At 39.2% G+C, this 16,549-nt stretch overlaps 1 protein-coding gene across 2 annotated transcripts in view; it reads left to right on the top strand.

Annotated features, from left to right (window-relative positions):
• Nkain2 (sodium/potassium transporting ATPase interacting 2) overlaps positions 1–16,549 on the top strand; it is a 1,156,795-nt gene that overhangs the window by 835,131 nt on the left and 305,115 nt on the right. The window lies entirely within an intron of this gene.

The raw sequence follows: 16,549 nt of genomic DNA, 5'->3' as shown, positions 1-16,549 counted from the left end.
AAATCAGAAGCCCATCCTTTCTCTATTATGCTCTTAATACAAGGATGATGCTGTACAAGCCTGACAATGTACAACAGGAAACTGAAAAAGCATTACACTTCTGGCCAGTAACAAAGTTATACTAGCATTAGTCCAGAGTGTTCAGTTTTAGCATTATAGTTAGAGGCAAAAACCACAGCTCAGCTTAAGTTAATTCAAAACCTAAGATTGTCTTTGCAGAACTTTCTTCAAGACACAATAAGGGGCTAGGGAAATGCCTCACTAGCTAAAAGTGGTTGTTTGTTTGTTTGATTGTTTGTTTTGTTTTTGCCTCCTCACAGGACTGGAGTTCAGTTCTCAGCACCCATGCTGGGTAGCTCATAAATACCCATAACCCCACCTTCATGGGATCCCACACCCTCTGAACTCCACAGCACACATGTAATCCATACATCACACGCATGCACACACAGATAAAGATGAAACAAAAATCTTCAAAAAGAATTACCACTTATAAACGAGTTCCAAATAACTCTCTCCAGCGAGCAGACACGTTCTCCTTCCTGGAGATATATTTCACACTCCCGGTTTTTGGCAAGCACAGGGAGATTCGTGCTTCTCTAAATCAGAGGTTTTCGGAAGCCGTGCTGAAGCCTTTCTAACAACAGTGCAGAGGGCAGTTCTCCCAGTGGGAAGGGTTTTAAGGAAGAACCATGTCTGCTTGCATTCTCTGGGGGTGGTGAATGTGGTGTTCCAGTCAAATGTTTTTCTGAGATCAAAAAGTGAGTTGAATGTCTTTCTGGATAAGGACCCAAGGGTTCTTCTTAGTCACATGGCTACACTCCTACAAAAAAGGAAGCCGAGGCCTGCCCAGTTAAGCCTTCCTGAGTCGGAGGTTAACCTACACAATCCAGAAGTTATAAGAAAATGTAACTGTGTTAGTATTATCACCAGTGTGGCCAAACACCTGATAAGAACAGCTTAAAGGTTTGGATACTTGGCTTGGCTCATTCTTTCAGCGTGTTTCGCAGGTCGTGGTGAGGAGAGCATGTCAGAGAAAAGCCGTGCCATGGCAGGATTGCCGTGGCTCTGTTGGTTTCTCATTTCTCTGCTTTTTACTCTGTATATCCCCCCAGCCCCTGAGATGGTATTTCCAAACTCCCTCTACTAATTATCTCTGGAAATACCCTTACAACCAAACAGAGATGTGCACCCAACCAATCAGTAGGTGATTCTAAATTAGGTTGGCAACTATCACCGTAAATGCATTATTTCCCATAACTGATGCTACCTTTCCCTATAAGCTCCATTTACTTCCACAAACAACAATAAAATAACTTAAAACTTCCTGTGAACAGCATTGTTTTGTTAAAAATACTTCACATTTGCTATCTCATTTTCCAATTTGAAGTTTTACTAAGAACTGGCACTTTTTCTTTTTCTTCCTCTCCTCCTCCTTTATTTCAAAACATTAGGAAGACAAAGTGCAACTTCCTGACCTAGCAGGCAGGTGAGAATGTGAGTTTACACTGGTCGGTGAGATGGTCTCAATCTTCAAGGACAAGATGTGACTTTTCTATGCATCTTACTGTTATAAAATGCTTTGATCTGATGTTAATCCAAAACTGGTCTTTTCATTTAGGGACAATGGCCATCACTTCCTGTTGTCTTCACATGAACCAGATCAAGCTAGTCCTGACTCATTTGTGGCCCCTTAGATATCTGGCAGGGAATCATTTGATTAAACCTCTTAGCACATTCCCTAGCTGCAACCTTAGGTTTGTTTGTTTGTTTGTTTGTTTGTTTGTTTTCTCTAGGACAGGATTCAGCCAAATAGCAACCACAAGACAATTCCAATGCCAATTCCAAAGTTAATTGATACAAGATCTCTATTTTTGAGATGGCTCTTTGTTTTTGGATGCGAAGCAGAGAATGTGGTCAAAGTTTCCTTCCATTTAGCATCCCGTGGCGGCTATCACGTACTCACTATCTATGGTGATTGGGGCATGATGGCAACCTTCTGTCTTAATCATATCTTACAAATTCATAGAGTTGAAAGAAGTTACTAGTTTTTTTTTTTAATTTGTGGTAATTTCATGCATGAGTTCCATATGTAGAGGTTATACACTCCCTAAACTCTTCTTCTAAATCTTCTAGGATGCTTCCCTAAAGTCTTCCCCTCCTAATTTCATGTCTTTTTTCTTTGTTCCATTTTTAAAGACCACTGAATTCAGTTAGTATTACCCATATGTATGTGGGTACACAGAACTATGCATTGAAGCAGCTTATTATGAGCCACAGAATTTGAAAAAAAAAAGATGGTATTTCCCCCCATTAGCCATGATCTGCCAATTGTTCTCAGCTAGTTATAGGGTCTCTTGAGTTTCCTCCCTCTCCATACTAGAGTATTGAGTGGCTTTGTCTTGTGTAACAGCCAAAAGTAGAATGATTATTGAGAACCAATGGCTCTGTTAGATCTAGAAAACTTTATCTCACAACAATCTTCCAAAACTCTGGCATTTACAACATTCTGATATTCTATAATGTTTCCTAGCCTTGACAAAGAGGAAATATTATATAGATGTCCCATTTAGGGCTGAGAACTTTATTGTCACTTAATTATCTTCACTTTGACCAGCTGTGACTTTCTGTGTTTACTGTCATCCACTGGGCAAATAAACTACTCTCATGAAGACTCAGAGCTACATTGAAGCATAGGTAGAAAATATGAGTTGAGACAGCAATTTGATAAAATATACAGTTAACAAAATAGTGTTAGTAAGGCATATAACCTGGCTAGTTTTGTAGTACAGGCATACGATTCTTTCTGTAGAGTAGGATTCAATTTCACTTGCAAAGCTGTTGGTTACCACTATACCATGCATGCCAATATTGCACCTCCAGGCATCTCTTGCCATGCCAAACCTGATTGCAATTTATAATGTGCACAGAAAGGTAAGACTGTTGACAACATTTCACCTTAGCAACCTGCATGAAACCTTTCCTCACAGCAACCTAGCCAGTAGAGTGGCCACTTCCAGGCTGATGCCAGGTGGATTTCTTTATGCCCTGTACACAAAGTGTGTGGCTTCTTCAACTGTACTGCTCTACCTCAGACCTAGTGGGAAGCCAAGAACAATGAAGTTAACTTTTATCCTTCCAATTACCTCTATGACCAAAATATACAAAGATAATTCTATCTCTAGCATACGGTTAACCTTGAAGACATACTTAGCAAGACCTAGATCATAATATTGAACCATGATTCAAGAATTTATAAAATTAGGTACTTTCTAATTAATTTATAGGTTAAACATGGGACAGCCCTTAACCCCAGAACCCTTTCATTTGTATTTATCAATACTGTCCCTTCCTTAGTCTTTGTATTGTTTTGCAATTCACATTTTTCAAAAAGCCAATGTATTATTCCAATAGAAAAGAAATCAAATAGAGTTAAAGATCAAATGTATTTGGATGTTACAATTGTATTATCAAGAAACTATATCTAATATGATTTTTAAGTCATATGGGCCAACATGCTCTCAATAAAGGAATAAAAACTAGCTTCTGCCTTCTGTCAAGACTAAGGAAGACTAAGAAAGAGATTTTTTTTTTTATTAAGTTAAGTGAAGATTTAAGTGACCATGCCTTCAGTATTTTTCTAAAATTTACGTCAGAAGCAAGTTGAATAGCATTCAGTCTGACCTTTACTGAAGAGTTTAAATGGTACCCTTGGCTTCTATCATCAGAAAAGTCACTAAAACCCTTTCAATTTGCTTCATTTCTTTTCCATGTTATATTATTGAGTAAGCCATGGAAAAAATCTGGGATAAAATAATAGCAGAAGAACATTCATATCTTTTGAGAAATGTTTCTCCTACTTCAACCTTATCCTGTTAATTTGTTTGTTTTCTAATTAAATCTTTCTCTTTCTATTTTACCCTAATCTGTAGGAAACTCAAGATAAATGTGTACATTAGTTTTTAGACCTGAAACTATTAGTCTATATATGTTTCCTACTAGCTGCACATTCTTCAGATAGAGGAATATATAATTAATGTAAATTAAAATGCCACCACCATCCTTGAGTTAGGCATTATATTTTTACAGATGAGAATGTTTTGGCTCTACAAATTCTTCAGTCTTATATCTGGCCATTGGTATGATGAGGATAAAAACTCTGCCTTTATCTAGTATTACTTCAGCTCTATAAAAAATTAATCCATTTTTTAAAACAAATGGAATCATGCTTCAATCAGTAAAGCTTTAGCTCCTTAATTTGTAATATAAAACTAAGACTATATTTTAAATGAAAGATTTTTACATGATATAAAGCTATACAAACCAATGTATTAGTTAATAATTAGCTTTGTGAAAACCAGAATAAAGATCTCCTCACTGTTCCTTTAAAATATTGATGCCACTAAGATCAAAAACTCAAGTGACAACACATGCTAGAGAGGATGTGGAGAAAGGGGTACCCTCCTCCACTGTTGATGGGAATGTAAACTTGTACAACCACTTTGAAAATCAATCTGGCACTTTCTCAGACAACTAGAAATAGTGCCACATCAAGATCCAGCTATACCACTCCTAGGCATATATCCAAAAGATGCTCAAGTATACAACAAGGACATTTGCTCAACCATGTTAGTAGCAGCTTTATTTGTAATAGCCAGAAGTTGGAAACAACCCAGATGCCCCTCAGTTGAAGAATGGATACAGAAATTGTGGTACATCTACACAATGGAATATTACTCAGCAATAAAAAACAAAAAAACAAAAAAAACAAAAAAAAAAAACAAGGAAATAATGAAATTTGCAGGCAAATGGTGGCAACTGGAAAAGATCATCCTGAGTGAGTTATCCCAGAAGCAGAAAGACACACAGGGCATATACTCACTTATAAGTAAATATTACTCATATAATATAGGATAAACATGCTAAAATCTGTACACCTAAAGAAACTAATCAAGAAGGAGGACTCTGGCTAAGATGCTCAATCCCCATTCAGAAAGGCAAGGAGGATGGACATCAGAAAAGGGAGAAAACAGGAAAAACGGACAGAAGCCTATCACAGAGGACCTCTGAAAGACTCTACCTTGCAGGGTATCAAATCAGATGCTGAGACTTTGGGCAAAGTGCAGGGAATCTTATGAAAGTAGGGGGAAATAATAAGACCTGGAGAGGACAGGAGCTCCATAAGAACAGCAACAGAACCAAAAATCTGGGCCCAGGGGTCTTTTCTGAGACTAATACTCCAACCAAGGACCATGCATGGAGATAACCTAGAACCCCTGCACAGATGTAGCCCATGGCAGCTCAGTGTCCAAGTGGGTTCCATAGTAATGGGAACAGGGACTGCCTCTGACATGAACTGATTGGCCTGCTTTTTGATTACCTCCCCCTGAGGGGGGAGCAAACTTACCAGGCCACAGAGGAAGACAATGTGGCCACTCCTGATGAGACCTAATTTACTAGGATCAGAAAAAAGGAGAGGAAGTCCTCCCCTATCAGTGGATGGGGGAGGGGCATGTGTGTAGGAGGGGGAGAGAGGGTGGGATTGGGAGGGGAGGAGGGAGTTAGCAATAATAACAATAACAATAACAACAATAATAATAATAATGATAATAAAGATAAGACAATCCTCAATAGAGCTGGGAAGAGAGCACACTTCCAGAGAAATGGTTCAATTCTGAATGTTGCAGAGGGAGAAGTAAGATGAGAAGGTAATTAACACTGTGTCTGGCAATGTGGAATGGGGAACAATGGCAGTCTCTGTTGAGTAGTGTGTGTGGACATCAAGCTGAAGAAAGAAAGGAGAAGGCGTTAGTATAGATGGCACCGGAGACATTTTCAAGCTGGCTGAATGGGTTGGAGTATTTGGGGTCAAGGTGAGTTCTCATTTGGGAAAGATTTAGATGCCATTTATCAGATTATGAGCAATGTCTAGTGAGCTGAAGAGAGGGGTAGACACTTGAGGAATTAAGTCCTTTCACAAATAAAAAGAAAATTTGTTTAAAAAAAAAACAGTAAAATATTGATGCCACATGCACATCATTATAATGATATGTATAAGATTTGCCCATCATAATAACAGGGCCAAATATTGATGACCATTCTTGTTCACTTATTGATCCTCTACAATGAACAGTGAGAAGGTCCCTTCATTAATCAAGTAGCATATAATGGAAATGTAATCTTAACATGGGAAATTCTTTATTTAAGGAGCAAAGAAGTTGAGTTTGTTTGTGTTAAGTGGATTTACTTTGTTTAGGCACAGTACTCTGTGCTACATTTTCCTTAATAGCTTCCTACTAAAAAGCCCAGAGCTTTCCACAGATAATCTTACTTTTTCCAATTGTGTTTGGAGAGTAAGGCTCCCTTTTTATTCAAGTAACTACAATGATTAAGGAAAAACAAAACAAAGCCCTTGAGCTGAGTTTGAGGCAAATTAACACCAACCTAGCAGAAGATGTAGAACCTGACAGAAGGGAGAGGATTCTCCCTGGCATTCTCCTGGCATCCTCCCACCTGGGACCTCTTTGCAAGTTCTGCATAATCTATGTTTAAACTGTTTACTTTGCTTCTAGATGGCATTACTGTTTTATCTGTGGTCAAATGCGAAGTGAATTTATGAGGTCTAGTTCCTTCAAGAAAACTAAAAGCTTCTGACCTTAGTCTTCGATGGGAACAGTTTAAAATCAAGGCCTTCGTGTGAGAAGAGCTTCCCGCCTACTTATTTAACTTTGGGTATATTCTGTTGCGTTTTCAACATAAGTCATTGTGATGAAGGTGCTGTTATTTAAAATTATAAAAATGTGAGTGCAAATATTATTAACTACCCCAAATCTGCAGACGGCCTCCTAACCATGGTGAGTTATGTATCATGCTTAGATCGAGGAAGAAAAAAAAAACAAAAAAACCAGTGTGTTATGTTTTGTGCTTCAAAGCCCATTGAACTCTTCTCTTCCAGAGAACATATTCTAAATATGAGCCTTTCTTTATGAATTTTATAATGGCAATAAGGGGCTATTAATATGTTGTTATGTTATGTTATGTTATGTTATGTTATGTTATGTTATGTTATGTTATGTTATGTTATGTTATGTTATGTTATGCTATGCTATGTTATGGTATGTTATGTTATGCTCTTACTTATCAACGGGGCTGTCTTGTGTACATACTGGAATAACTAAATGGACAAAACGCTTATAGTGAGCATGATGTAAGTATTGGGAATTATTGTCATAATGTAGCATTCTACATGAAAATGAATCAGGGACTAGAGAGAGGCTGCTATCAGTGAAGTGCATCCTGCACATGCATGAGAACCTGAGTTCAACGCCCAAGGCCTACGTAAGAACTCCTGGTCATAGCGGTGCATCCTTACTTCTTCATCACTAGGGATGTGGAGGCAGGTAAATCCCCGTGGTACCCTGGCTAGCCAGCCCTGATTAGTTGGAGCACTCTAGAGCAGTGAGAGATCCTCTCTGAAAAAACAAAGTGGATGGTGCTTAAGGAACAATAGTACAGGCTGACTGACCCCTCATCCTCACACATATACAGGTATACAGGTATACAGAACACACATGTGCCAATGAGAACATGCGCACAGACAGAAATATACGCAAACACATAGACACACACAAATCCTCTCTCTCTCTCTCTCTCCCTCTCTGTTTTTTAGTAAGTATATGAATTTTAATTAGCAACTACATTTTATATCAGATGGGGAAATGGAAAAATCTACTATGATGATTCCATTTGCCTAAGACAAGAACTTGTGGTGGAGGGGTAAGATTAAGTACATAACTTAACTTCAACATCATTTGAATACTTCCACACCCTGGGTGTGAGTCTGTTTCTTGGAAGGTGATATGATCCGTAGTGCGTGGTTAATGATGGCATCATCAGGCATCCAGCCACATCCAGCAACCTCCTAGACCCAGAGATGACATTAACGGAAGGACTTCAAGACAAGTCATACACAAGTGGAGACCAGGCTTTCAGCAGTGTCATTGTCTCACTTCAGGGTACATAGCAGCAATGGCGCAGAGAATGGCTGTGGTGCCAGAGGTAGGAAAAAGGGCAAGGGGAACAGTGCCACCTTAGGAGACCCTATGGTCCTACATACCTGTAATACAAAAAGCCATTCTGAGGCCAAATCTGCAACTGAAACGATGGGTTTTAACAGATTTCCTTCAAGCGGTTTAGTCAACATATGTATAGAGTGTGTATAAATATCTCACAGCCATTCATCATCTTTTTCCTGTGACATTTGCAATCTCGTGTTTTATGCAGCCAGCTATTATGCTAAACCTCGCCAATTTTGCATTTAGGCAGCACAGGGAAGTGTCATAGCATTGATTGGATGGCAGGATTGTAAATTGCAATCTGGTCAGTGGGAGGAAATATTTTTGAAACATTGAATTTGTTTTAGTTGCTTTTTAACTCTCTTTTTCTTTATACATTAAGACTTAATGAGAGAAAGATAATGTGAATGGGGTGTTTTGTGTTCTCCCTTTCTAAAGCATAGCAGACTCACGGTGCCAGCCACAGCAGTTGGGAGACAGGTTTTTGTGTAATACCATTGCATTATTTTAATGGCAAAAAATATATATATATCTGGACTGGAGGTAATCCTTACACTGTTTTCTAGTGAATAACAGCCTGTAGCTTAAAAATCCTCAGCACTTGGGGAGAAGCTTCTCTGGACAGCAGTCAACAAATGCATGGCCATGAGCTCTTCAGATAATAAGTCAGTACAATATGCACAGTGCCTAACATTTGAGCGAACTTGCCTATGTCTAGGCATATCTCACATTTTATCTCTGGACTGTTTTAGTGGAGAAATTTAGCATTAAGGTTTAAACCCGTAAGATCTGGTGTCTTTGGGAGTTTTCAGAAAGCTCAGGTCACAGTCATATAAATGTGTAGTGACTTTTCTAGTTCCTTCTCAACGTCTGACAATAGACATGAATTTCTTTAAGTTTAGACTCTTAGAATCTCACTTAATACCGCAAAGAATGCTAAGTCACCAAAAAGAGGAATTTGCCATTGTACAAAGAATAAAAGGGATTTTTTTCCTTCTACAATTGTGCCAGCAGACACCATTTTATTCAACAAAATGAAACACAAATATGCCACTCATTTCAGACCTCCTTGGATCTACAGGCAAATGAAACTGATGATTTTGTTGCAGCTTAGCTTAGTTTAGGGAGAAGAAAATAAGTGGACAGTGACAAATATTGAAAGTTTTGTTTGACTGGATTACAAATTCTGCTCCTGTGCTTCTGGAAATCCTCTTAACTCTGCTAAAAATTATCAAGGACTTCAAGCATGTTTGGCATATATATGGGTATGAATATTGATTACCATACAAAAATTAAAATGAATGTATTTAAATATGTATTTATTAATTCATTTAAGAACGGAAATGTGGGGCTGAAAAGATGACTCAGCAGTTAAGAACATTGACTGTTCTTCCAGAGGAGCCAGGTTCAAGTCTCAGCACCCACATGGCAGCTCACTACTGTCTGTAACTCCTGTTCCGGGAATCTGACACCCTCACATAGACATGAACACAATCAAAACACCAATGCACATTTAACCAAAAACAAATTAATTTAAAAAAGAGAGAACAGAAATGTGTCTATTTTGGGTTATATTAAATATATATATTAAATATTAAACAATATATTTCCATAAAAAAATAATCTCTCAGACATAAAAATGGTATGTGTATTGCCTTTCTCTCATGGCTTGACTGTGTACTTTAATAGATGTTAGTCCATCTTACCACCTGCTTCCGTGTTAGCGCCACTGTGTTCTTATGCATCATGTAGCCTTCAAAACACAGAACTCCAAAAACAACAAAAGAAAACCTGTAAACTTAGAGGGGAACAAAAACAAAAATTAAACCTCAGTATTCTTGCAAAACTGTTTTGTGTAAACAGATGTTGAGTCTCACATTGAGTCTTCTGTGCTGCTGGATTCTATATAAATTTATATTTTTTAAGAAAAAACTGAGTTTGTCTTAGTTTTTTTCAGATGACTCTCTTATCTGTCCCACTGCCTCTGTTGCTCTGTGCTGTGTCCCCCTTTGTTTTGAAACCACAGATTGCACCTTCGAGAAAGATATTAATATTAACTGTTGTGGTTGAAGATATGCGTTCTTGCCTATCTAATCCTGACTGCAGCAGGATTTGTAAAGAATTTGCGTATGGGCAAAGCTGGAACAAGTCATCGAAGTTCATCTCCAGCAGGCAAGGGAGCAGTGTCAGAAAGTGTGCCTTCCAGAGCCAGAGAGTGAACGAAGAACATTCCCTCCTTCCTCCATTTCTTACACACTCCATTCTTTTTGTGCTGACATACATAATTTAGAGGTTTAGAAGACTCAGCCTGCTCGCTCCCAGATGCTCCTGACTCAGATCGGCCCTTCCTACCACTACACACCCCTTAATCCCTGCCTCCTCTTATAACCCTCTCTGCCCTTCCATCTTGACCTGCCTTGACTGTCTTATCACAAAGCCCAGTGGCATGGTGTCAGTTCTCTCACGAATGTGTCTGTCGCGTACAACCCTTCTGCAAGTGGACGGCTTATTTCCCACTCCTCCATCATATTGCGTCACCATGCTGCATGTTCCAATCCCCAGAGTTGGGAACCGCATAAGCCTACTTTCTTTATATAACGGGCAGCCTTGAGGATTTGGTTCTGATTGTAACAAAAGGACCTAAGGTACTTAGCAAATATAATCCAATTATAATTTGAAATTTCATAATTTTTGAATGTATAACATTTATCCTAGAAGAGGAAGGCAAGATTTGTCTAACAAGGCTTTATAAAATACTATGCATATAAGTATATTAATTAGCTATACAAAGTTATTTTCTAATACTTCATAGTCATTTCTCTAAAAGGTCCTAATTGCTTTTAGGTTGCGACTAAAAAGCACAGCTGCCGTAGCCGTCCCTGAGAACAGATGTGCAACAATCTAGCTGAGTGTACTTACACTCTACTAGGTTTTAAGACATTCCTGCTGCAGCCTGTGTTTCCTTCAGAACTTTCTATAGGTGGGAGGAAGCCAAGAGCTAGAAGGGTGGACACTCTGACTCAGTTATATTTCCAGCAGGCCCTGCATCAAAATGTGACTGTTTCTTTCCTGGCTTCTTCCTTTCTTTTCCTTTTTTAGGTAACTTTTTTGAATGCTTTAAACTGACTCCTTATATTTTATACCTTTATAAAATATGGTAGGTTCTTGATTGTTCTTCTGACTTCTGTCTTGCCTTCATCTAATTATTATTTGTTCCCTTGACATTTTTTAAGATTATAATGTCATTACAAAGTTTCTTCTTCCTTTTTCCTCCCCCACAGAAGCGTCCCATATACCCCCTCTCTATATTCTCTTTCAAATTAATGGCTTCTTCTTTCGTTGTCATTGCATGCAAATATGTATATGCATAAATATATGTACTCTTAAATATAGCCTGCTAAGGCTGTATAATGTTATTGAAGATATGTTTTCCAGGTTGACCAGTTGGTGTTGGATAACCAGTTGGTGTGCTCTTCTCTGGGGAAGACCATTCATCCTGCTCTTGCTATTCCTTAGTTGTCAGTAGTTTGTTGTGTAGGATTAAGGCCTCATGAGCTTTTCCCATCCACTTTGGCATGTCTTTTATTGCTGTCTTTGTTCAGCTCATGTTTGGTGAGCCATGTTGATGAGACCTTATGAGTGTAACTTCTGACATTACTAGGAGACACAGTCTCACAGCAAACCTCCTGATCCTACAACCTTTCTGCCTCATCCTCAACAATGTTCCCTCAACCTTAGATGTGTAGGAGTATTTTGTAAATATATCCATCGTTGCCAAATTAATCCTAAAAGGGAAAGTAGCTTATATTTTCTTCCTAAAAGACAAAGTAACGTATATTCTTCTTCCTGTGTTTATTCTGTTCTTCATCTCTAAGTCCATGAAAATGAGTGCATACCCTTTTGACATATGTTGGTAAAGTCCACCTTAGTCTCTAGAAAACTCAACATAGTGTAATGTTGTGTGTCCCAGTGCATGGAATACCTAGGGTTGCATAGCTAGATGTTCCTCTAGCTAAAATACTTCATTGAAATCCTTCTGACAGGGTAAGTAACTTTATTCAGAGTCAAACGAGGTGAAAAAAGCCACTTGTGTCATCCAGGTTGGGTGGAGAGAAAGAGACTTATTTGTCTTCTAACAAGGGCCCTTCCAGCAGTATGAAATTTCAGCTACACAAGGTCGAATTAACCAAAGGCAGTTCCTTCTGCCCAGTTACCACTTGGAAAAGCTCCAGCATCAGGAGAAATTGGAAGGAGGGCAGCAAATGCAGCAAGTAGCTGGTGTTCAGTGGTGTTTTCATGTGTGGGGTGTTTGTTTTCTACCCGGAAAGTACTTTTGGAAGTGCTTCTCAGTGCCTCCAAACATTGGATTAGAATTTCATATGTGCTGATGTTATATGAAGACTTTTCCCTTTTACAGTTCTACTTAAAATTTTACTGATAAACTGATGCTAAAACAAGCAAACAAGTGTATTTTTAAAGTACTAATGGAAAATCTATAGACGTAAGAGTTTGACAAACCTGGATTTCACTGCAGGTTCTGATTGCAAACTCCATCTTGAGCCTCTTAACTCCTCTTAGGTTGCATTTGCTCACATATAAAATTCAGTGCCTATCTTCTGTGTTGATTGGAACTGCTGATTTTGTTGAAGTACAATAAAAATTCTCATCTGCAATTTCACTTTCCTTGGTCTTACTTATGGTCAATCATCGTGTGAAAAGAGAACATAGGCAATTCCATAAAACAAATCACTCTTTTTTTTCACTAATTACTTTATTTATTTTATAACATGATCTCAGCTCCCTCCCTTCCTTCCTCCCAGACTCACCATCACTCCCCATCCTTCCATCTCCCTTGCCCCTTTCCTCAGAAAAGGAGAGAGCCTGCCATAGGTACAAGCCCATGCTGACACATCAAGTCACAGCAGGACTAAGTACATCCTCACCCACTGAGGCTAGAAAAGACAGCCCAACTATAGGAGAGGGATTCAAAGGCAGGCAACAGAGTCAGAGACAGCCTCTACTCCCATGCAAAACAAGCTGCACATGTGCTACATATGTGTGGAGGGTCTAGGACCAAACTGTGCATGATCTCTGGTTGGTGGTTCAGTCTCTGTGAGCCCCCATGAGCTCAGGTTAGTTGACTCTGTAGGTCTTCTTGTAGTGTCCTTGACTCAACCCCAGCTCCCACAATCTTTCCTCCTACTCTTCCACAGAACTCCTTGAGCTCTGCCTATTGTTTGTCTGTAGGTCTCTGCATCTGTTTCCATCAGCTGCTGGATGAAGCCTTTCAAAGGACAGTTATGCTAGACACCTGTCTACAAGCAGAGTATCATTAATATTGTCAGGGGTTGGCCTTCTCCCATAGGGTGGGTCTCAACTTGGGGCAGTTATTGGTTGGACATTCCCTCCATCTCCATCCTTATCTCTACCCTGCTTGTAGGCAAGACAGTTTTGGATGGAGGATTGAAACAAACAACTCCTAAGCTGTACGTTGTATGTTATTCTGTGTTATGGGGCACAACCACGTGAAGAACCACTGAGTCTCTTACAAGAGTTCAGAGGTAGCCATGGTGGTCATACGGACATGCAAATGAGAAGCCATACCATGAAAGGCCTTTAACTGAAAACTTTTCCACTCAAGAAGATAATTCATTGTTCGCCTGCAAATTACACAAGGTGCCACATACATTAAGTATGTAACTTCATTTTCAAAATAATTAAGAAAAAATAAGAACACGAAACAAATAAAGATTCTTGAAGCTCCATTGAGTAAGAAACAGTGTAGAATTTTAAATAATATTGATGAAGGCAACTGTCCTTGTTCTACAAATAGAATTGTTACATATTTAAATAAGATCAGTCATCACACGATATATCCTGGAAGGGTGAGGTTGTTGGTGATGTGAGTGAGAGAAAGGGAAAAGATTCTGGGTTATTTTTCTAGCAGGTGTTTGATCAGTACTAGTCTGTGAAATCACCTGACAGGATGAATTGAGTGTAAAAAAAAAATGTCAATAGTAACTGAATCTTGTGTTGTGCTAAGATCTTATCCTGTAGCAAGGAGATCATGAGTTCAAGGCCAGTCTAGTCTAAATAGCTAGTTCCAGGTCACAATCAGAAGTATAGGGACATTGTCTGGAGATAGAAGTGTGAGGGGTGGAGGGAAGGAAAGAAAAGAAAGAAAAAAGAAAAGAAAAGAAAGAGAAGGGGACTTAAGAGATCACCCAGAGGTTAAGAGCACTGGCTGTTCTTTCAAAGGTCCTGACTTCAATTCCAGCAAATATAAGCATCTATAATGAGATCGTGTGCCCTCTTCTGGCATGTAGGCACACGTACAGGCAGCATAGAATATAATAAACAGATAGCATAACAATACCAGGAGGGAGATTCATCATCACGCACCCCTGCTGTAAAATAAAGCCGCAGCCACCGGGATACAATTATTTCGGATCTCCCCACCAGTCTTTCAATATTTAAGAAGCCCTACACAAACTTCTTTGGCATCAAAGATCTAGTCCTTGAGAATTATGGGGTCCGCTCTTGCCTCCGGCATATGTGTGTTCAGAATTGTGGCAAATGAAACAATTCTGTCCATTTAAAACTATTGACTTAACGACAAAACATAACAAAAAGAAGTATAATAAGATAAAACAAAAATCATCACATTGAATATGGGCGAGACAAACCAACAGAGGGAAAAAGAGCCCAACAGAAGACACAAGAATCAGAGACCCACTCCTTCACATGCTCAGGAGTCTCAGAAACCTTAAACCGAACACATTGTTTTTATCTCTTAGAAGCCTGTTATTTTCTAGTTAGACCAGAAAGGCGGTGGCTCCTGAGGGGACTGGAGGGGAGGGAATGGGAGATTTGATGTATCTGGGAGAAGTAGAGGGAGGGAAAACTATGATCAGGATATATCCTAAGAGAAAAGAGTCTATTTTCAATAAAAAGAGGAAAAACTGAAAAAAAAAAAATGACCCTGAGTTCAAAGGTAGCCATGGTGGTCATACAAATATGAAAATGAGAAGCCATACCATGAAAGGCCTTTAATTGAAAACTTTTCCACTCAAGAAGAAGAGCTGGAAACGAGTTCAGTGAAGTAGCTATGGGTTCAGTTCTCTGTGTAGTTGCAGGCATGTGATGGGAAGCTTGGGCAGTGTAGTCCTTACATATGGAAAGACAGCTGACACAAACGTCCACTGCATACTGAAGGTTGGCTTACTGCCAGGCTTTCCAGCGCTGTCCACCCTGTCATCATTAAAAGCCATGCTGAGAGATACACTTATTGTGAATGTATGTCAGGACCAGAAGAATCAGGATTTCTTCTGGTCCAATCTAGTCCACAAACCTCAGAAAACATCAACACAAATTTGCCAAAGGTATATAGTTGTAAGATTTAAAAAATCAAGATATATTTGTTCGAAATCACCTGGAGTTAAACTGTAAAGCTACTTTTCTAAAAACAGTGGTGGGAAATGTTCTTTCTTTAAAACTGGCCTTATAAACATAGATTACATTGACACACCTAATTCATCCTGCCCTGTCACCTTCAGATATCCTTAGGGCAGAGAGCTTCTTCATCCTGTCGCTGACATCTAAAAATTTCTTAGATGTCTAAACATTACATCTTTTCAATGTTTGTAATTTCAGGTGTATGCGTTCATAATACTTGAAGAATACGATAACTTCATCTAATTACATAGGTCTCAGAATGAAACCTGCAACAGGGCGGCCTTGCTATGGAGTTCAGACTTCAACAATGACCAGACTCACTGACCAGACTCTTGCAAGCTGTCTGCCTTTTCTTCTGAAACTCCATCACTCTCCATTTTACATTGGAGCCATGTCTTTCTGGCACTCTGCTTCCAGAAGTTTACTTTCTCTCTACCAGTCTACCGTAACAGCTCTGCCAGTTCATGAAACCAGACACGCTAAACCTGTTAGAAGAAAAAGTGGGGAAGAGCCTTGAACCCACTGGCACAGGAGACAACTTTCTGCCAGTTCTTAAGACCTACTTCCTGGGTCTCCTGCTGGGGAATTTCTTGGGCCAATGACCTATGCCTGTTAAGGAAGATTCTTTCCTCTAATACATACATGCATACACATACACAGACAGAGAGAGAAAGAAAGAGAGAGAGTGAACCTGGAAGGAAGGCAGCTTCAGTTACTAGTTTTGAAGCTACCATGGTTTCTTACTCTTCATCCCTTTTCAATATCTTTATGCAGTGCTTCTGTAGATGTGGTCTGTAAACCACTGGCAGTCCTGACAATTCTTTTAAGAATTTCATGGTGTGAGAGACAGTTCCCTCATAATGCTAAGAAATTGTTTATCTTTGGAGCCGCATTGTCATGAGCACTGAAGCTGCAAAAACAATGCCAGATTAAACTGCCATTGCCTCCACCAAAGTCAAGACAGTGCTCTAAATTGCCCTGGTGTCCTTTCAGAACACTGATTGACAGAAAAGGGAAAG

This window comes from Psammomys obesus, unplaced genomic scaffold, assembly GCF_907164565.1.
Source record: "Psammomys obesus unplaced genomic scaffold, mPsaObe1.curated_primary_1811, whole genome shotgun sequence".
NCBI lineage: Eukaryota > Metazoa > Chordata > Mammalia > Rodentia > Muridae > Psammomys > Psammomys obesus.
This window is presented reverse-complemented; position numbering and strand designations above follow the sequence as displayed.